Source organism: Podarcis erhardii (genome assembly GCF_964252035.2).
Source record: "Podarcis erhardii genome assembly, chromosome: 3".
Lineage (NCBI taxonomy): Eukaryota > Metazoa > Chordata > Lepidosauria > Squamata > Lacertidae > Podarcis > Podarcis erhardii.
The window spans coordinates 108,817,761-108,839,003 of record NC_138507.1 but is presented as its reverse complement, the minus strand read 5'-3'; the positions used below and the strand labels follow the sequence as shown (position 1 = coordinate 108,839,003).

The following is a 21,243-nucleotide window of genomic DNA, read 5'->3' as shown; positions in this document are numbered from 1 at the left end:
CTATCAGACTACGCAATTGAAGGCAGCTCTGTATTGAGAAGTTTTTAATGTTTGATATTTTATTCTGTTTTTATATGTATCGGAAACCACCCAGAGTGGCCGGGATAACCTAGCCAGATAGGTAGAGAATAAATAACAAAATTATTATTATTATTATTATTATTAAGCAGAAGGAGAAAAGAACATAGGATCCTGCCATATCTCTGGGTGCTGCAATATCCTTTTTGACATAAAGTGACACAGTATCCCAAGTGCAGTTGCACCATAGATTTGTATAATGGCATTAGGATTCCGGTGGTTTTGCTTTCCATTTCCTTCCTAATGATCCCTAACATGGAATTGGCCAACAGCTGGCACATCTGGTTGGCTGCTGCAGAAAACACGACGCTGACCTAGATGGTCTGATGTAGCAGTTTTCTTCTCATGTTCCTGTTCCGAATCATTATAATGCACTTCCCCTAAGGGGAAACTGGACAGCATAATTAGCTGAATATTCTCTCTTTGAGTAGCTGTGTGCAGAAAAAGAGCTAAACACGATCCTCCTGCTCCTCCTCCTTGTGCCTCAATATACGGTATTTCAAATCTCACCCAGTCCTTGGAACCTCTCCTTTGATAGCCTGAGGGTCCCCCGACAACAGCTTTCTTTAGGGAAGACATCTGGATTTGGCACAGATGAATGACAACAGCACCTTCTTGGTGCAAACAACAGCAACGTTTCTCTGGAAAGACCTGAAAGTGTTGGCTGATTAATTGTAGCATCCTTTACTAAGGGAAGAACGGCAACCAGAGCCTGATAGCTGCTTTCATATTATTAAAATAATACAGTGGTACCTCGGGTTACATATGCTTCAGGTTACAGACTCTGCTAACCCAGAAATAGTGCTTCAGGTTAAGAACTTTGCTTCAGGATGAGAAGAGAAATCGTGCTCCGGTGGCGCGGCGGCAGCAGGAGGCCCCATTAGCTAAAGTGGTGCTTCAGGTTAAGAACAGTTTCAGGTTAAGAACGGACCTCCGGAACGAATTAAGTACTTAACCCGAGGTACCACTGTATTATACAATTCAGTTTGCCTCAGACCAAAATATTGGGAAATATTAGAAAAAGATGGAAATAATTGGAAATTGCAGAGTTTGGAGAAAATGAAGGATAAAGTGCGAGACTGGTTACATTACGCTCAGATTAAAGAAGTGTTTAAAAATGACAAAAAGTTAGGGTTCCAGGTGGAGAAATCGAAGTTGGAAACAGAGCTGTTAGAACCTAAGGCTAAGGTACTTTCAAGAATGTATAACTTGCTGTTGAAATGGAATACACAAGACGAAATGGTTAAATCGGCTATGATAAAATGGGCACAGGATATTGGGCATAACATTATGTTTGAGGACTGGGAAAGGTTGTGGACCACTGGGCTGAACTTTACTGCATGTAATGCTTTAAAGGAAAATGTAATGAAAATGATATACAGATGGTACATGACCCCAGTTAAACTTGCCAAAATATACCATTTGTCTGATAATAAATGTTGGAAATGTAAAGAAAATGAAGGAACATTCTTTCACCTCTGGTGGACCTGCCCTAAAGTGAAGGTCTTCTGGGAAATGATATATAATGAGCTGAAAAAGGTATTTAAGTATACCTTCACTAAGAAACCAGAGGCCTTCCTTCTGGGTATTGTCGGCCAGAAGGTGTTAAAGAAGGATAGAACATTCTTTATGTATGCAACAACGGCAGCAAGGATACTCATCGCTAAGAACTGGAAAACTCAAGATCTACCCACACTGGAAGAATGGTAGATGCAGCTGATGGACTATATGCAACTGGCGGAGATGACTGGCAGAATTCGAGACCTGGGAGAAGAAAGGATTGAAGAAGATTGGAAGAAATTTAAGATTTATCTACAAAAATATTGTGATTTAGAGGAATGTTAATAAGGATGCTTGGTTATAAATAATTGGCCATCACTAAATTGGATCGGAAATTGATGATAAATGAGATTAAGAGAAACAAAAATTTTGTTGGAGAATTGTTTTTTTTTTTTTAAATAATTTTATTAGTTTTACAACATAAACAAAAAACAAACAAACATAACGCGACTTCCCCAAACCTCCCCTTCACTGAATCCTTATTTTAAATTTTTTTTAGCAATCCTTCATCCCTTTTTATATTTAATTCTCTTTAGAGCTTTTTTCTAAATTTCAATTTTTACAGCTGTAATTCTTTATATCTAATCCCTTGACATCTTTAACATTCCGAAATTTTACAACAATTTTTAAGATAGATTTTAAATTTTTTCCAGTCTTCTTCCACTGTCTCTCTCTTCTGGTCACGGATTCTGCCGGTCATCTCTGCCAGTCCCATAAATTCAGTCAGCTTGGTCTGCCATTCTTCCAGAGTAGGTACTTCTTTAGTCTTCCAATACTTCGCCAAAAGAATTCTTGCTGCTGTTGTTGCGTACATAAAGAATGTTCTATCTTTCTTTGGAACCGTTTGGCCCACCATGCCCAAGAGAAAAGCCTCTGGTTTCTTTATAAATGTCCACTTAAGGATTTTCTTAATTTCATTATAGATCATTTCCCAGTAGGCCTTAATCTTCGGGCAGGTCCACCAAAGATGATAGAAAGTTCCTTCGCATTCATTACACTTCCAACAATTGTTATTGGGCAAGTGATATATCTTTGCAAGCTTGACTGGGGTCATGTACCACCTATAGATCATTTTCATTATATTTTCTTTCAAGGCACTACATGCCGTAAATTTAATACCTGTGGTCCATAACTGCTCCCAGTCAGCAAACATAATATCATGACCAACATCTTGTGCCCACTTAATCATAGCTGATTTAACCGTTTCATCCTGTGTGTTCCATTTTAGCAGCAAATTATACATTCTAGACAGGTTCTTAGTATTGGGTTCTAGCAATTCTGTTTCTAACTTTGACCTCTCCTTCTGAAATCCTAGTTTCCTGTCCTTCTTAAAGGTTTCATTAATCTGGTAATAATGTAACCAGTCTCGGACTTTAGGTTTCAATTTCTCAAAACTCTGTAGTTTCAGGTTTTCACCATCATATTCTATAATTTCACAATATTTTGGCCAATCTGAGTCCATATTGAGTCTTTTTACCGCCTTAGCTTCCATTGGTGACAACCACCTGGGGGTTTTACTCTCCAACAAATCTTTATATCTATTCCATACATTGTACAGTGCTTTCCTGACAATATGGTTTTTAAAGTTTCTATGTACCTTTACCTTGTCATACCATAGATATGCATGCCAACCAAAGTTGTTGTCATAACCTTCCAGATCCAGAATATCTGTATTCTCAAGAAGTAGCCATGGTTTCAACCAGCAGAAAGCTGCTGCTTCATAGTAAAGTTTTAAGTCCGGCAGGGCAAAGCCCCCTCTATCCTTTGCATCGGTCAAAATCTTAAATTTTATTCTGGGTTTTTTGCCCTGCCAGACAAATTTAGATATATCTTTCTGCCACTTCTTGAAACAATCCATCTTGTCTAAAATTTGCAATGTCTGGAACAGGAATAACACTCTCGGCAGTACATTCATCTTAATAACAGCAATTCGGTCTAACAAGGAAAGTCTCAGCCTAGACCATATATCGAAATCTTTCTTCACTTCCAACCAACATTTCTCATAATTATCTTTAAATAAGTTCACATTCTTAGATGTTAAGTTCACCCCCAGATATTTTACTCTTTTTGCAATTTCCAAACCAGTTTCTCTTTGAAAGCTATCTTTTCCCCCCATCGTTAGATTTTTTTCCAAGACTTTTGTCTTTTGTTTGTTTAATTTAAAACCTGCTACTTGACCAAATATTTCAGTTAGTTCCAAAACTCTTTTTGTACTGGCTTCTGGGTGTTGTAGTGTCAAAACTAGATCATCTGCAAATGCTCTTAATTTATATTGTTTAGTTCCGACCTGTATTCCTTTAACCATCTGGTCCCTTCTAATCATGTTCAGGAAAACCTCCCAGAACCGATATAAACAATAGTGGGGATATTGGGCATCCCTGTCGTGTCCCTTTCTCTATTTGGATCTCGTCCATAACCATACCATTTACAATTAGTTTGGCCTTTTGCTCAGAATATATTGCACCTATACCATTTTCAAAGTTTTTGCCTACCCCCATCCCTTGGAGATTCCTCTTCATAAAACTCCAACAAATGTTGTCAAAGGCTTTCTCTGCGTCCACAAAAATCAAAACTGCCTTTCTATTTATGTCAGTTTCCAGAAGTTCTAAAATGTCTATAATGTTCCTCACATTGTCTGACAATTGTCTACCTGGTAGAAAGCCTGTTTTGGTCCCCATGAATCTCCTCCAACAAAACTTTTTAAAATCTTTTTGCTAAAATATCTGCAAAAATTTTATAATCCACATTCAAAAGTGATATAGGGCGGTAGTTCTTAACCTGATATTTCTCAGTTTCTGTCTTCGGTATAAGTGAGATGAATGCTTCCTTCCACGATTCGGGAGCCTTTTTCCCCTCCAAGATTTGGTTACTAACTTCTTTCAATGGTTGTACTAGCCATTCCTTCAGTGCTTTATAGTATTTCGCAGTTAGTCCATCTGGTCCTGGTGATTTCCCTAGTTGCATATTGAGAATGTTACACTATATTGAATTGAGTGGTTATAAATTTGCAAATAAGATGATAATTGCTTGAAAAAAATTATTAACGATGTAAGTGGGAGCGGGAGACGTGAGGAAGTCCAAAGAAGTTATGAAATTTTGTTAAAACAAAGCAATGCTGTTTATTATCTTTGTATTTCTTTTATAAAAAACCCTAATAAATATTTTATTAAAAAAAAAAAAAAAAACACAGACTGAATTGTATGTTCCTGGTAAGTTCCCTTGAATCCCTCTTAAATTGCTTGAATCCCTCGGCCAATAGAGCGAGATAAGCGCCGCAACCCCAGAGTCAGCCATGACTGGACCTAATGGTCAGGGGTCCCTTTACCTTTACCTTTATGCACCCAAGTGGCTATCCTGCGCCTGGGAGGGCACCCTCCAAGCCTTGCCCCCCTCAGGAGCACGCCTGCTCTGGGTAGTGCGGGCATAAGCTCCGCCGCTGGAGGTGTGCTTAGTTTTCTCCCTGCTTGCCCCTCCTCTGCTCTGAATCTCACCCTCCTGGTCCCTTTTCTCTCTCTGATTCGTTTTCCACCTGGTCTGGGAAGGTGGGACTCTTGATGGACTCCAGCTGCAGATCAGTTTCATTTGTTGAGACATTAGTGTTACATTAGGAAGAAAAGGGTGGGAAGAGGTGGAGGGGGGAATGGTGAGTGGGGTGGGGGTGGCAATGCTTCTGTTCAACTTAGTGTATGTGTGGGGGTTTGTGTCAGCGTCACTTGTGTGGGTACTATTCGCTTGTTGTATTTCCTTCATCATCATCATCATCATCATTTTTTGTTTGTATGCCGCCTTTCCACAGTTAAAAAAACAATGCTCAAGGCGGCTTACGGCATAACAAGATTTACATAATTACAAAAGTCATAAACAATAAATAAACCAAAAATAAATAAAAAAATACACAACCAAATGGGAAACAATTTCCACATAAATCAAAATTTAGAAATTAGAATACAGCATTAATATCACAGTTTAAAATGACATAGGTAAAAAAATAACAGCAATTTAAATAAAAAACAAAAACAAAACAAAATGGCGCCCTCTCTTCTCAGCGGCAGCAGTCATTTATAGAGCCCATCAGGCCTCGCTCTATGCCAGGTGAGTGGTAGGACTGGGGCCCTCAGGCGCTGAGCCGGGGAGTCCTCCTTGGTGGTGAGAGAGGTTGGGGGTGGCCTAGGGTGTGGTTGGTTGTCTTTGGTTGGCTGTAATGAGATCTGTTTATGTGTCAAAACAAAATAAAAAAATTCCTTCCAGTAGCACCTTAAAGACCAACTGAGTTAGTTCTAGGTATGAGCTTTCGTGTGCATGCACACTTCTTCAGATACACTGAAACAGAAGTCACCGGACCTTTCTATATAGTGAGAAGGTGGGGAGGGGTATTACTCAGAAGGGTGGTGGGAATGGGTGATTGGCAGATAGCTGCATGAGCCTGTTGACGACTCTTAACGACTGCAATAGGTCTAACAGGAAAAAGCAAGGGGTGAGAAGGTGAAAAATGGCTTTGTCATGTATAATGAGATAAGAATCTCATATATAGAAAGGTCCGGTGACTTCTGTTTCAGTGTATCTGAAGAAGTGTGCATGCACACGAAAGCTCATACCTAGAACTAACTCAGTTGGTCTTTAAGGTGCTACTGGAAGGAATTTTTTTATTTTGTTTTGACCATGGCAGACCAACACGGCTACCTATCTGTAACTGTTTATGTGTGTGAGTGTGTGAGGGGGGGTTGGGTGTGGGTAGCCATATGGATTCGTTTTCTGTCAGCAGATTCTTCTTGTTGTCTTGTTGGACTGTGTATGTGATGAAGGGGAACCATACCGTAGTGAAGGCGTCTTCTTCTGTTTGCCCCCGTGTCAGTTTCAGTTTGTTGGTTAGTTTTTCTAATAAGCCTGTTTCATATTTATTCTTATGAGCTACTTTGGCTAGCTTACTCATAAGTGTGTGCCTATTTTAACGATTACTTCACAAGAGGCAGGGTCTTTTCAGTGGTGGCTCCGCATTGACGGCATTCTCTCCTTTGGAAAATGCAGTCACTTCCCTCCTTGTGATCTTTGAGGCTTGCCTTAAATTCCAGATGGCTTTCAATTGGTTGGGAAGGGCCGTCGCTCAGCGGTAGAGCATCTGCTTTGCATGCAGAAGGTCCCGGGTTCAAATCCCAGTATCACCAGGTAGGACTGGGGATGCCCCCTGCTTGAAACCCAGGACAGCAACTGCCAGCTAATGGTCTGACTCAGTTTTTAAAAAATATGTATTTTATTAAGGTGATTTCAATTAAAAGAAAGAAAGTGATACAGAAAAAAGGGAGAAAAACATGAAAGGGAGAGTTTTTCTACTCAGTGTAATGCAGCTTCTTATGTTCCTAAGAAAGTGTTTGGAGGGGGCTGGTGGAGGATAAAGCCCATGTTTAGAGGGACAGCTGGTGGTGTATTACATGCATTTGTGTCTAATGTGCCTTTAGAGAAAATGACACCTCCTAACGATAAGAATGGAAGGCGGGGATAGTATGATTCTTGAAGCACCTGGAGATTTCTGCGAACTCTATAGTGGAATCTAAAGGTAAAGGTAAAGGTACCCCTGAACGTTAGGTCCAGTCGCGGACGACTCTGAAGTTCCACACTCATCTTGCTCTATAGGCCGAGGGAGCCAGTGTTTGTCCGCAGACACCTTCCGGGTCATGTGGCCAGCATGATTAAGCTGCTTCTGGTGAACCAGACCAGCGCACGGAAATGCCGTTTACCTTCCCGCCGGAGTGGTACCTATTTATCTACTTGCACTTGACGTGCTTTTGAACTGCTAGGTGGGCAGGAGCTGGGACCGAACAACGGGAGCTCATCCCGTGGTGGGGATTCGAACTGCCGACCTTCTGATCGGCAAGCCCTAGGCTCTGTGGTTTAGACCACAGCACCACCCGCATCCCATGGTGGAATCTACACACATATTTTAAAAACCACTGTGAAAATGCTTTTGTAAAAAACGTTTTGAAAATATATATTGAATTTGCCATAGCTCACCATCGCCATCTAGTGTCACTTTTGTATATTGCACTTTACAACACACTTAAAATATTTCATTTGCAGCTGTATAGCTGAGTCCTGTGAAAGGGAAATATGCTAAGCCAGGTTAGGAAGGAAAAACAACCGATATTACCTAAGGAATCAAACAGAGGCAGGAAATTCTCTCTCTTTCTTTAAAAAAGCAACAACGACGAAATGGAGGCAATAAAAATAAATCCTCGCAGCAGTTATTAGCACACAAGAAAGCTGCTGTTTAGCAGGTCAGCGGAGGGCGTTGAGCTCATATAATGAAAGGGAATGAGGAGGAAGGGAAACTAATGAATGTTGTTTTTGATGGTGAAATTTTAATGCCTTTCTTGGCATCTGGCCCAGGAAAAAAACTATTGGAAAGGGCATCCTTGCCCAGCTTTTGACAACCTGGTGCCCAGTGGATGTTTTGGACAACGCCCATAAATCCCAGCTAGCTACTGTATTTTCCTGTGTATAACACGCTCCCATGTATAAGTCAACCCTATTTTTTTGGACAGCAACAAAAAGGGGGGGGGAATTGCCCAAAGTTGTTGAGCTTTTGAGAGGGGGAGATTGCCCAGTTTTTCAGCTTTGGGGGGGAGGGTGTCACCGCCGCCAATCACTCTACAGTCTGCCCGCAAATCGGCCACCCCAATCGACGCAACCACAGCCAATTGCATGCACACCACCCCACAGACTTGGACACAGAGCGATAAAGTGCAGGCATCTGTCTGGAAAGAGCAGGGCCAAAAGTTAGTGTGGATAAGCCCTTTGCCGATTCCAACCCCAGCAGGTGCTTTTCCTGAACTTTTCCAGTAAGAAAATGTGAAAGTAGTTTACGTATTGCAAGCAAACACTTTATCCTCTGCGCACCAGAGAGGTCTTGAGGAAGCCAGGTTTTCTTTCTTTCTTTCTTTCTTTCTTTCTCTCTCTCTCTCTCTCTCTCTCTCTCTCTCTCTCTCTCTCCTCCCCCCCCCCCAAAAAATGGCTTCACTGTCTGCAAAAGATGTCCCAGCAGGCTGGAGAGTTGTTGGGTTTTTTTAAAGTATGAAACCCCCCAAAAGCAGCGAGTGCTAATTAATTTGAAAAACAAGACAAGAAAATACATCCTGACATTTCATAAGAGGCAAGCGGAACCATGCTGCCATATGTTTTGTCTCCTGCAGAGGATTTGTGAAGGGTATGAGATGAAGATACGGCTAATTTTTAACAAACAAACAACAGAGAGGAGGCTTGTGGTCAACATTTCTAACATTTATCTCCTCAGATATGGGCCAGATTTCCATCCAGCAATCTCAAAGTGGGACAACATGGGAGATCCATCATTGTGCCCTGAGCCCTGCCAGCTTACGTGAAAGGTGGGAAGGGGAATATTTCTTCCTTCATCGTCACCACTCACCTGTCAACGTTCGCCCAAGGCACAAATGCAAAAAGACTCCCCATCCCTGATCTAAGGAGAGTGCAGGGGTTTGCCAAGGGAGATGCTGGCAAGCGACATGAGCTGGGGCACAGCCCCTAGTACAGTGGTACCTCGGGTTAAGAACTTAATTCATTCTGGAGGTCCGTTCTTAACCTGAAACTGTTCTTAATCTGAGGTACCACTTTAGCTAAACCTTCCAACAGTTTGACTTCACCCCCAAAGGCGCACTCCTCCATTGTCTCCTGAGACAGACATATGCCTACAATAGACATAGACTTCTAGAGGAAGGTGGAATGTAAAATAAATATATAAACATTATTTGCTCATTTCTGTATAACCTATGTCTGGATTTGGCAAACATGTCAGTCTGGTTTCTGCCAGTTTCTCATTTCACCAGTCTTAAGTTTGGTTCTCCCCATTTCTGCGTAAGTTTTCATTAAAAAAAAGCAGCAGCATGAAAATTCAACATCCACACACTTTTTTTGTATGAAATTTTGCCTAATAAGCAGCTTTTTGCAAAGAAGAGAAGAAGAAGAGTTTGGATTTGATATCCCGCTTTATCACTACCCCAAGGAGTCTCAAAGAGGCTAACATTCTCCTTTCCCTTCCTCCCCCACAACAAACACTCTGTAAGGTGAGTGGGGCTGAGAGACTTCAGAGAAGTGTGACTGGCCCAAGGTCACCCAGCAGCTGCATGTGGAGGAGCGGAGACGCGAACCTGATTCCCCCGATTACGAGTCTACCACTCTTAACCACTACACCACACTGGCACACACACTCCCCCCCCCCAGATATAACACATTTTGATGTTATTTTCAATAATACGTTCATTTATATGCAAACTTTTTTCTAGTATGTGGATTTTGAACACATTACATGGCTGGAGAACTGCACTGCAAAAGTTGGAGAAGTGTGAATTTTGAAGGGGGGGAGCTGTGTTTCAGTTTGCCTAATGTTTTTGAAAGTGCAAATCAGGTAAGTTTGCCTTTAAATGAGAACTGAATCAGATTTCTCCCCCTCCCACCCCCGTCCCTGGTCTGCATTTAAAATTCTAAGATCTTGTAATCTAAGACAGAGACATTGAGGATATGCATTAATTTCTCTTGTAATCACCTACCCATTTGGGTTAATCGGGCAATGTAAAATATTAAACCTAACAGATGGCATGAAGCTCTGCGTAAGAAGCAGGTAATTATTATGTACGACTTCACCTGCCTGCAGGTACTCCACTCCATGGTTGAAGATTATATCCTGAGCTCTTGTTCTCCAGAGTGGTTTTTCCTTTCCCTTCAGTGCTAAAAGAATCTGGTCTATTTCTGAAAACGAGGTAGGGTTATATGGATGGTTTTTTGGCGAAAGAGCCATGCACACAGAGATTCTTACGGTAACTTTAAAAAGGCAAGCTGTTCTCTCCATCCCCCACTGGCATTGCTAGGTCCCAGAAATTCCAAGGTCGAGATAATTTCTGACTACTTAAGATCTTTGGCTTCTGTTTGGAGCATTAAGGTTGTTAACACCAGGCTTTGGCGAAGGCTCAGCAATTACTTTGCTAATGGCTGCACGATTTCCAGCAAAGTAGACTAATTAGGTGAACACTGCAAGGCAGGATTAAAACTTTTACCAAGGACATATTTGCACTGCAATGTCCTGCGAGAATCCTAGATGTGTAGTTTGTTGAGGCTGGTGAGAATTCTGTCTTAGAGATCCCTAGGACTCATCCACTGTTGCTTTGTGTTTCTAGGTCTGGGTGGTGCTGTGGTCTAAACCACTGAGCTTCTTGGGCTTGCCAATCGGAAGGTCGGAGGTTCGAATCCCCATGATGGAGTGAGCTCCCGTTGCTCTGTCCCAGCTCCTGCCAACCTAACTGTTTGAAAGCACACCAGTGCAAGTAGATCAATAGGTACCACTGTGGCAAGAAGGTAAACAGTGTTTCTGTGTGCTCTGGTTTCCGTCATGGTGTCCTGTTGTGCCAGTAGCAGTTTAGTCATGCTGGTCACATGACCCAGAAAGCTGTTGGTGGACAAATACCGGCTCCCTCAGCCTGAAAGTGAGATGAGCGCTGCAACCCCATAGCTGCCTTTGACTGGACTTAACTGTCCAGGGGTGCTTTACCTTTACCTTCTTTTTACCTTACAGGTAACACGATAGACTTTTTATTGTTTCACGCTGAGACGCAGAGTGAATTTTTTAATTTATTTTTTAAAAAAACGGAAATTGGGGCAGACAATGCTAAGTACACATCTGTAAGAGTACAGAATGGGTTGATGAAGCTGCATTCCCAAATTTTGAGGGAAGGTATTGTTGTGAAGGCTAAACAAGTGGTTCTCTATTTTAGCAGGTGAAGTAGCAGATATTTCTGGAATACAATAACTATCTCTGGATGTAAGATTTGTGGAAGGAAGTGATGGGGATGAATCTGTACATGAAGAATTCTTGGGCCTCCTTCCAATCTCAGATGAAACTGCCGTAAACACCTTTTAACAGTGCGGCGTTATCAGTGGTATAATCTGAAAACTGCATGTCACAGCCCTTGCCTTCTTCTGCCTTCTCCCACCACCTACCAGATTATTTCTGCAGACACCCCTGGTGTGTCTCAGCACATAGGATGGTCGTGGAAGTGCAATGACTCATTAATCAGAATGGCGATGTTCATGTGACTGAAGGCTGGTTATAATCAGTTATTCATATATCCATATATAACCAAAATTTTTCTACAATGATTTTTATATAATCCATGTTTGAATCACGAAGGCTTCTGCAAAGCTTATAGCAAAATGCTTAGATTTGAAAAATCTGAAATGAACTCTGCCCCAGTTCCCTTCCCTTGTTCTTTTCAATGTCTCGCTAACATAAGGGGGAAGCGATAAATCTGATGTGCTGGCACTTTTCCCCCTGTCCAGACAGGGTCCTGAGCAGCTAAAAACAGGAAGATGCTAACTGCAAATGTCCCAGTATAGCAGATGCCGTGTAGGAGAGCGTAACGGTCGGATAAGTTCCTTCTGCCTTAAGTTTCCTTTTCTCCTTCTTACCATAAATCAGGGGAAAGGTTACATTGAATGTTCAGACTGAAGAAAGCAGAAGTTGGGAGGGAACTCTTTACATGATCAGGGGGCAAGGCTTGAATGCGCTCATTGGTTTTATTTTTGCTGCTGTGTGCGATTGTATTCTATTATGTCATGTATGTACTCAGGTATAAAGCCTCAGGGTGCTAGAGCCCAGGGCCCAGTCTTTGGAAATCATTCCACTGGGTCAATTATTGCTCAGCAATAAATATCACTTCCTTTTTCTCCACTGCTGCGTCTGTCCATTCTTGGACACAATTTGAGTGGGTCACAGGTACCTTAAAAATCCTTGCTACATACCCATGGGTGTGCATCACTTGGTGACTGCAGTTTCAAGAGACGACTTGCATATGGGAAGCCAGGGATGACGTAGCCAGTGTAAAGAAGAAGAAGCAAAGATCACCAGTGTTGAAGTGATTATTTTTCAACATCAACCTTGTTGGACTGGTCATGTTGTTTGGATGCCTGATTATCGTCTTCCAAAGCAACTACTCTATTCCGAACTTAAAAATGGAAAGCGTAATGCTGGTGGTCAACAAAAGAGATTCAAAGACTCTCTCAAGGCAAATCTAAAGATGGGTGACACCTGGCTTGAGAGCAGTACATGTGAAAAGGATCTAGGAGTCTTGGTTGACCACAAACTTGACATGAGCCAACAGTGTGACGCGGCAGCTAAAAAAAGCCAATGCAATTCTGGGCTGCATCAATAGGAGTATAGCATCTAGATCAAGGGAAGTAATAGTGCCACTGTATTCTGCTCTGGTCAGACCTCACCTGGAATACTGTGTCCAGTTCTGGGCACCACAGTTCAAGAAGGACACTGACAAACTGGAACGTGTCCAGAGGAGGGCAACCAAAATGGTCAAAGGCCTGGAAACGATGCCTTATGAGGAACAGCTAAGGGAGCTGGGCATGTTTAACCTGGAGAAGAGGAGGTTAAGGGGTGATATGATAGCCATGTTCAAATATATAAAAGGATGTCACATAGAGGAGGAAGAAAGGTTGTTTTCTGCTGCTCCAGAGAAGCAGACACGGAGCAATGGTTCCAAACTACAAGAAAAAAGATTCCAACTAAACATTAGGAAGAACTTCCTGACAGTAAGAGCTGTTTGACAGTGGAATTTGCTGCCAAGGAGTGTGGTGGAGTCTCCTTCTTTGGAGGTCTTTAAGCAGAGGCTTGACAACCATATGTCAGGAGTGCTCTGATGGTGTTTCCTGCTTGGCAGGGAGTTGGACTCGATGGCCCTTGTGGTCTCTTCCAACTCTATGATTCTATGATTCTATGATTCTAAAAAGAAAATGTAGTATGAACACCAGCAACTGGGAAACACTGGCCTGCGAGCGCTCCAATTGGAGAACAGCCTTTACCAAAGGTGTCGTGGGCTTTGAAGACACTCAAACTCAGGACAAAAGGGAGAAATGTGCTAAGAGGAAGGCACGCTTGGCAAACCCTCACCATGATCAACCTATGTCCAGAAACCTATGTCCCCACTGTGGAAAGACGTGTGGATCCAGAATTGGCCTCCACAGTCACTTACGGACTCACTGTTAAGACTGTGTTCATGGAAGACAATCTTACTCAGCTACGAGGGGTCACCAAAGAAGAAGAAGAAGTCTTATGGTGGCAGACCAGGGCATTCAAATCCCCACCATGCATGGAGCTCACTGGGCGACCTTGAGCCAGTCATTCTCTCTCACACACACTCAGCTTTACCTCACAAGGTTGTCATGAGGATAAAGTGGGGGAGGGAAGTTCTCTGGAGGAAAGGTGGGATAGAAATGTAATCATCACCCTCAACTCAAAGGACCATCACCAATACAACATCTTCATTTCATTTTCAACAGAGTAAGCTCACACAGTTCATGGTCAACGATCAAGGGGGTTGGGCTAGATGATCCTTTGGGTTCCCTTCTAACCCCATAGTTCTATGATTCTAAGAGTACAGTAATTAACACAAAAAAACCAAGTAATGTGCCTGTATCTGTAATACAATCCTATTAGCCCAGCTTTAGGAAAATTAAAGGAAGACCAGGAGCAGCTTTGCAGCGGATTTTTGTATTTTCAGTTATCCTGCAGGGGGGAAAGAAAACCCTCTCTCCACTCAATTGTTATTCCAAACAGGTACATACTCTGCCTTTATATTTGTTGTGTATTGTACTTATGCCAATTTTCTGCCTTGCACATAAAGCTAAAGCACCTTCAGAAGCCATCCAATAATGGCACCGTTTCAAAAGAAGATTTAATTGCAAGTTTCAATCTGCTCACAATGTTCAGTGAAACTTTAAAAACTTATATATTAAAATACAACATAATAAAATGGCACATGACGTGCCAAACCCCCACCTCTTTCCAAAAATAGATTTGATTTTAAAAGGCCAGCCTGACTATGAAGGCAATGAATTGGGTGGGGAGAGATATTTACAGTAGGGAAAACTCAGGAGATAAGTTGAAAAACTAACAACACAATACAATTTTCAACAGCTGAAACATTCATCCCTAAGAGGATTTTCTGGATACCAAAGGCCACGTAAGACAGCATGAATTTCCATTCAGATAACACATATAAAATATGCCTTTGTTTCCCTAGTGTTCTCGTCTAGTGCCTAGTTTTTAGAACTTGCTGGGTTCTTCCTAGGGCTTGTTCTTGTAAGCATCCTCTTTGGATATGGAAGATGATCCTTTCTTGCAATCTTTGCATAGCAAAGGGCAAAAGAAGCTCCCTCCATGGGCATTAATGATGAGGATGGATTGGGGAACCCTGTGTCTTCCAGGAATTGTTCTTGGACCCCAATTCCCATCAGCTCCAGCCAGCATGGCCAGTGGCCAGGGTGGAAGAGAATTTTGCTCCAGCAACATCTGGAGGAACCCAAGTTCCCACTCTCCAGGCTAGGAAATGCGTGTTTAGATGTGCCTTGGTGGTTTTTGATGGCTGATGGCAACTAGCGATGACACACTCCTCACCTGCTGGGGTGAGGCAGAAACAGCTGGGTGAAGGAACGTAACCAAAAGAGAAGAGAGAAGTTGGAGAAGGATAGAAAGGGAATTTTATTAGCTTTGGGGGATGCTAGCAGAGACATCAGCTTGCCAACAAAGGTCCGTATAGTTAAAGCTATGGTTTTCCCAGTAGTGATGTATGGAAGTGAGAGCTGGACCATCAAGAAGGCTGATCGCTGAAGAACTGATGCTTTTGAATTATGGTGCTGGAGGAGACTCTTGAGAGTCCCATGGACTGCAAGAAGATCAAACCTATCCATTCTGAAGGAAATCAGCCCTGAGTGCTCACTGGAAGGACAGATCCTGAAGCTGAGGCTCCAATACTTTGGCCACCTCATGAGAAGAGAAGACTCCCTGGAAAAGACCCTGATGTTGGGAAAGATGGAGGGCACAAGGAGAAGGGGATGACAGAGGACGAGATGGTTGGATAGTGTTCTCGAAGCTACCAGCATGAGTTTGACCAAGCTGCGGGAGGCAGTGGAAGACAGGAGTGCCTGGCGTGTTCTGGTCCATGGGGTCACGAAGAGTCGGACATGTCTACACAGCTAAACAACAACAACACCGTCTGTGTGTTTCCCTGCCCTGCTAAAAGAATGTAAGAAGAGCATGCTGGTTCAGGCTGAAAGGTCATCAGAGAGTCTCGCTATGGAATATTTATTTTAAGGCCCATTAGTCCCACATCTTGTTCTCATAGTGGCCAACTAGATGCCTGTGATGGAGCGGAGGAAGGGAGGCAGGGAGGGAGGGAGAAAAGGAAGGAAGGAAGGAAGGAAGGAAGGAAGGAAGGAAAGGAAGGAAGGAAGGAAGGAAGGAAGGAAGGAAGGAAAGCTTTCACATCTAATTCTCATGGTGCATCTGGTATCAGATGCTTGGGTAAGATGAGAAGTTCCCAATAATCAAAGCTTGTCCTGAGCAAGTTCTTTTTCTGAACAAATACCACCACCAGGTTTTTACACTTAAAAATTAAAACAGAGCAGCAGTCATCTGTAGACTCCTCTCCAGAAATTGTGTGAGAGGCTATGCCTTCATCTCTGCTTCCTCCTCATCTGTTGTAGCGAACTGGAGAGGCCCAAAAAGAAGGTGATCTCCAGCAGTGACTATCTTGGTCTCCCCACTGGATCTTCTGCCTCTGATTCGTATGGCAGGGTTGGGAAACCTCCAGCCCACGGGCCAAAACTGACCTTGCCAAGCTTCCCCATTTGTCCTGTGAAGATGTTTTGGGCACCCACAGTGTCATTTGTGAGGTAGCACCTACAAAGACCCCCTTACACACCTTCCGAAGTATAGCTTCTGAAACATCACACAAAAGAGCCAGTGTTTAGGGTAGTGAATCTTGCTTGGTTCAGCTCCCTGCAGGTAACTCTCCCACGCTGCTGAACCCAACTTCAGGACTTCAAAGCACCAAATCACTTGGCACCATTTGTGACACCAGGTGCCTGACTGCCCACCTGTCAAATTTGGCCCACAAGGCAGATCCTGGTAAGGATCTGTCCTCTGGATCCCAAAATGGTTTCTCACCACTGGAAAACTGAGCTTTGACCCATGCAACCCTTTGTGAAAATAAAACCAGACTCATTCCAGTTGTTCTTCAGACGAGAAGGGCTGGTGGCACCCTGAATCAAGCACCCCATCTCCCCAACCTCTGGACTATTGGATTTTGAATTTTAAAAGGTTTAAAAGATCAAACGGATCAGTGCCAACCTGCCAACTTGTGCTGGTGCCTTTATACCCTTCAGAAAGTGCAGAGAAAAGAAAAGTCACTCCCACAGCAGGCAGTGAAGGCCACCAACTTCTGACCTTAGGATATGGAGGATTTGGTATTTTAAAGCTACACACTCCTCCTTTTCGAACAAGCACCATGTGGTTCTTTATTGCAGATTTGTTCAAGCACCTTCTTGAGAAAGCAGACAGGTCTCCCTCCATCGAACACTTTGATGGCCCTGTAACCCAACCCAATTTATCCTGGCTTTTCTGCCAAGATTTCAGAGCTCATTAGTTGCTTCCTTTTACAGCAGCCCCCTAGTATGGCTGCTTAAGGGATGCATTATTTTTAATCTCTTTAAGAACATTCTGTAAGAACGCAAGTGGACCATCCTTTAATGAATGGAGGCTGCATTTTATAGTGCCCTGACATTCAGGAGCCAGTATTAGTTTTAAACCCATAAAATAAAAGAAAGGTCACAAAAGTAGGGCATATACAAGGCTTACTTTGTAGGAGGGGGTTTATTGTGATTATTTTTAAAGTCCTTGCTGCAATCTCTTTCTCCTCTGCAACGCATTTTTCAACAAAGTGTTTCCAAACACCCCTGGCTAAAAGCCCACTTCTTCCATGAAAGCTTTGGCTTAACACCCTTATAGCATATGCCTGCTCAGAAGTAGGCCCCAGTGAGTTCAGTGGGACTTACTCCCAAGTCAATGTGTACAGGGCTACAGTTTTGTCGTCATCCTCATCTGAGCAAATGAAGTGGTAAACCTTTTTCTGGCCTATGCCATTTAACTGCCAGTCGTGTGTGTGTGTGTGTGTGTGTGTGTGTGTGTGTCCCCTGTATTGTTCAGAGGCCTTAGAAATAGGATCCAGGTTTATGCGAGAGTTGTTTCCAACAACCTGCCTGATTTGAGTTCTCAAGTGGACTAATTATGTTTAGCCTATAGCATTCTGAAATCCTGGTCTGGACAAACATGGATCTGCCACAAACATTAGAGTCCAGTCGTGGCTGACTCTGGGGTTGCGGCGCTCATCTCAGACAGCTTCCGGGTCATGTGGCCAGCATGACTAAGCCGCTTCTGGCGAACCAGAGCAGCGCACGGAAACTCTGTTTACCTTCCCGCCAGAGTGGTACCTATTTATCTACTTGCACTCTGACGTGCTTTTGAACTGCTAGGTTGGCAGGAGCAGGGACCGATCAACGGGAGCTCACTCCGTTGCGGGGATTCAAACCGCCGACCTTCTGATTGGCAAGTCCTAGGTTCTGTGGTTTAACCCACAGCGCCACCCGCGTCCCTTGGGTTGGCCATAGACATACCCATCAACTGTCCTGATTTGAGCAGAACATCTCAGAATTACAGAAGCTACTCTGGCTTCTGATCTGATCCCAAAATGTTCCATATTTTGGTCCTGTGCTCTCGCATGAGGTAGAGTGCCCCTGAAGGGGGAGTTTCCGTGACCAAGGCTGTGTGCGCATGTGCAGGAAAAATGCCGGTGTCCCAATTTTCCTCACCAGGATGTTGGAAGGTATCCAGGGATCTACTAGTAGACCTCTAGGTGGTTTGCAGTAGATTGGCCACAGTTTTTTTATTCCCAACTGTATAACAACAACAACAACAACAACAACATGCCAATAAACTAGGCTTTTAGAATACTAAACCTGTAGTAACTCAAACATAGGTCTGTTCTTGTTTGTTCATATGGTCTGTACCTTCTAATATCAGCACAGATATGTACTCAGGGTAGGTAATGAAACAGGTAAAATTGGTTAAAATAAAAAAAATTAAATCAACAACACACCAAACAAGTGCTAGATCACAAACTGGTTATTGTTATTTTAACTTTTTAATGTGTGGGGTTTTTTTTTACAGGACAAGCTGCTTATTAATGTATTAATATAATTATAAAACCATTGAAACCTGCTCAGAGATTAAAAGTACTGAAATTAATGGTCCTCAAAAAACCGGAGGGGATGTTTAGACCTGGTTCCTAGATTAGTGTAGGTGCCAAGCAGGCCTCCCTGAAGAGGGAATTCCAAAGATGAGGAGCCACCACTAATAAGTCCTCCCCCAGTCACTCCCTGCTGTATGGGTCACAGGGTATACTAGGTAAATAACTCCACCCCCTTAAGCCACATGTTTGCCTTTGCCGCTTTGGGCCCCCTTTTGTACCAGACTCTTTTTGGTAGGCTTTAGCAGGCTGTTTAGATTCTGCAAGCCTCTTCTCCTGCCTGCACGTCTTGAGTCTGGCTGAAATGACAACAGATGACAGGCAGCAGTGCTTAGAATCAGGGCAGCTTGACTGACAGCTGCTGCTTTGACTGGGAGGTAGCAAACCCAGCCACTGCCACAGGCTTCATCGCCCCTACAGTGACCACCAAGTCCATTCATGTAGCACAGAACAGATTTCTTCAGAGCTGAGTAGGCAAACTTTGTTTTTGTTCTGTTTTTTAAAAAAGGAAAAAGAGTCTCTGGTATCTGCACAAAATCTGAAGTGAGAATTGGCCCTCTGCCTTGCACCTCCCAATCAGACAGCTTTCAAGAGCCCTGTCTGCCTCCCTCGTCTGTTCAAGCCTTGACTCTGTGCCTCTTTCTGAGCTTGGGAATAGAAAGGGCAGCAAAGGAAGGGGAAATCAATGTGAGCCAAGGCAAAAGGCAGCCCATGGCCTGCATCTGTTTACTGAACTGAAGAGGATCAGCTTTCATTTCAAGAGGGCGGCGGCGGCGGGGGGGGGGGGTAGTTTGGCGAGAAAAGCAGAATGGAGAAGATCGTTTGGAAGGGCACTGATATTAATTTGAACATTTTGAAGTGTGTTCCTGCCAGCATCGTTCATGCCCAGTTGTGGCTATTCCCATGATTAAATACAAGCAGGAATGCTGAGCCGAAGAATACATTGAATACACATTTGGAATTAATCAACGCACAAGGAAGGGGAGCCTGCAATAAAAGGTTGCAGCGTGGAAGGTTCCTGTTGTGTTCCTGAGGCATCTAATCATAAGCCTGCATTTTTAATCAAAGCTTATATGTTTGATCAAGGCTTGTATTTTAAAATGAGCTTAAATATTTTCAAATGTTTCATACCAGGCAGAAGACTAAAAAACCTTGGCAAGATGCTTTTCCTCCTAGACAAGGGGCCCCCCTGATTTATAGCAGAAAACAATTCTCAAAGTCGTAAAAAGGGAATTACAGGCTGAGAGCCAAGGTTACACTGACCCTATAAATTAAGGGTTGGTAAATAGTAAAATGAGCCATATCTTCTTCCTAAGGTTAAAAAGGCCAAGAGCAAATGGAAAAAGGCAACTGGCTTGGCTGGAGAAGAAGAGGCTTCTTTCTATTTTTATTTTGAGGCTGGAAACTGTTCCTTCCTTTTTTACTTTGAGAAGATTTCTTTTCCTTTTAAAAGGTTATTTATGTATTAAATATATTGCCTTAAATGTAATTATGCAAAGGATTTAAGAAATGCTAGATTCTTATTTCATATAGTTGTAAGAGTTGTAACTATCCTGAAATTAAGTCAGCCACCAGCCCAGCCCCCCTGCCAGACAGGAGACGCCATCGAGCACTCCTGATATATAGTTGTCAGGCCTTTGTTTAGAAACCTCCAAATGAAGGAGATCTTTCAATGTTGATGTAAACTCAAGATCCTTGAAGATAAAAAGTTAAGATTAACCATCTGTTTTGGAAGGCAATAGGGCAAGGAGGGCAAGAGGTGAGCTGGTAATTAAGATTCCTTGTTGAGACACATGTAAGATATATTACTACTTATTTGTCATTTATAGATATAAGAATATATAGCTCTTTGTGTCCCATAAAAGGGCGAAAGGAAATAGGTGTATCTTTTGTGATTGGTTCTAGCAAACAGCCAATAGGAATTTCAACCAGGCTGATTGGATAGAGGCAGCCACAGGAGGAGCAAGGGGGCTGGATTAAGGAAATATAAGTGCTGGCCAGAATGGCAGGAGGCCAGGCCAGAGCTTGGTAACCATATACCACTGTGCCTCTCATTTATTTGTCTGACAAATAAATTACTATTTTAATTTCTCTATTGCTGCGTTGAATATTTCATTCCAGCTAAGCGTTAACCACAAGCAGGGTGCTACATTCCCTCAGGGACACTCCATTTCATTCTCTCTCCCACCTGGTTTCCCGACCAACATCTGGCCAGCATTCTGAGGCCACTAAACTGAACATTCCATTTTCATTGGGCTATTTGTCTGTGCATATCCTCCAACATTCCTCTGATGAAAATAGGGACGTCGCATTCCATAATGATAATTTTACTATTTCTACCCCACACATCTTACCCGGTTGCCCCAGCCACTCTGGGCAACTTTCAACATATATAAAAACATAATAAAACACTAAACATTAAAAAAAAACATTTCCTTGTACAGGATTGCCTTCA

The 21,243-nt window shown here is 42.8% G+C and overlaps 1 protein-coding gene across 1 annotated transcript in view; it reads right to left on the bottom strand.

Annotated features, from left to right (window-relative positions):
* Positions 1–8,566: 8,566 nt before the first annotated feature.
* LOC309338630 (uncharacterized protein) overlaps positions 8,567–21,243 on the bottom strand; it is a gene marked incomplete at its 5' end in the record, with an annotated part of 55,171 nt that continues 42,494 nt past the window's right edge. The window contains one exon of the mRNA XM_081855950.1: positions 8,567–8,589. The remainder of the gene's footprint in view (positions 8,590–21,243) is intronic.